The sequence below is a fragment of the Balaenoptera acutorostrata genome, chromosome 1 (genome assembly GCF_949987535.1).
Source record: "Balaenoptera acutorostrata chromosome 1, mBalAcu1.1, whole genome shotgun sequence".
NCBI lineage: Eukaryota > Metazoa > Chordata > Mammalia > Artiodactyla > Balaenopteridae > Balaenoptera > Balaenoptera acutorostrata.
In genome coordinates, this window is record NC_080064.1 from 28,540,743 (window position 1) to 28,542,580 (window position 1,838).

The following is a 1,838-nucleotide window of genomic DNA, read 5'->3' on the forward strand; positions in this document are numbered from 1 at the left end:
AGCAAGTTACTTCACTGAGTGTTTCCGTTTGCTCACCCAAAAACCTGGGAGACCTATAACTCCCTCCTAACATTGTTGTAAGGGTTAAATAGATTAAATAGAATAGTGTAAGAAAGAATATAGCCCCCAGATCTAGCCAATTTTAGGTGCTCAGTAAATGAGTTTCCTTCCCCCTCTAGGAACTTACACCAATAAATGAAAGAAATGAAAATGCAAATCTCCTGGACTCTGAGTCTCCTTCATTTGCAAAATTCTCATGGAGTAAGAAGATATGAGATAAAGGTTAAGTACATGATGTCTTTGGCTAAACAATGGCTGTGTTAGCTGAAGGAAAAGTCTAATGTGTTATTACTGAGCTTAATTAAGTCTTCTCTGACATTCTACCATAATGGATGAAAAGACGTTCTCCTTGGGGTTAATTCAAGGAACACTACTCACAAGAGGGAAAGCCTGGGGCAGGAGCTCCACCCCGCACTTGAGGCTGCAGCGTTTCTTCTCAGCCCTCTTCACAGACACTAATAGACCCTGCCAAGTGCATCCTCCTCCTCCCCTGGGGCTTCTTTGTGAATCACCCCAACCAGACCAAGGCTGGAAATACGACTCAGGATTCATCTGGCCTGGTGGATGGCTGACAACAGGGGCTGAGTCTGACAGCGGGGGTTGACTTTAGATAAACACAAATCCGATTGGACAGCGGATAAAAGCTGAGGGGGAAAAGAGGTAAACCAAAGGGGCAAATGGAGAGATATTCCTAGGAATGCCTATGGAAGCCAGATCCCGGGGTTGCTCTGTAGCTCCTCCCCAAGTCCTGCATCACCCACCTGCCACCCCTCCCCCACTGCCTTTTCACTGCTGCTGAATTTAGACCATGAACCACGTGCCGTGCCGGCTGCCTCTTCAAAGCCCTCCCGGGGGTGAGAATCTGATGCTTCCAAAGCAGCCAGGTGATCCACCTCACAAACAGCTTGCTTCTTCTGTTTTCTACAGTTGGCTCCAATTATTTGGGAGGAAACGAGGCAGTCACGCAAGCGATGACACCAGGAGGCAATGGGCTAAAATTCTGAACAGCGAATTCACAAAACTGGATTAAATCTATCACCCGCCCCCAACCCCTGTGAGTTATCATTTTGGCACTCATCCACCACTGTCCACTGCCTCCTTTCTCTTTCCCACTGTGGCCCACTCAGGGGAGAATGGCCTCTTCAACCCCATTGCCTTTCCCGGGTTAAAAAGTTTTTCAGAAAATTACCTCAGCCTTAAAAGTCTGAAACCATGATTTTGAAAAAGCTCAAAACTCTTAATTCTGAAACATTAGCACCTTTTCTTGGGATGCTTTATCCAACTCCATAAGAAAATTGATCTATCCCTTGTTTCTCATCCTCTCAAAATTCTCAAGGAGTGGTGTACCCTAGATGTCTTTTTTATATGTCATTTAAAGGAAATCAGTTCCTTTTTAATAAAAGAAAAACAACGACAAAACCAAAAATGTTTCAGGACAGAAAAAACTCACTCCTGGGAGGTAAGCATAGCTTTTAAGCAGTATATAGCTTTCTAGAACCAGACTGTTTGAATACTGGGTCTGCCAGTTTCTAGTTATATGGCTTTGTCAAGTCTCTTAACCTCTCTGGGCTTTGAGGGAGGTTTCCTTATCTGTAATATGGGGATGATAATAACAGTACTTGCTTTTAGAATTAGGAGGATTAAGTGAGTATTTAAAACACACAGAACAGCACATGAGACCTGCTGTAAAGACGTATTCTATGATTTTACTAGAATGTAGATTTGAACTCCATTATATAGATGACAACTGGAACTCATAGCCTAGATCTTCATTTTTT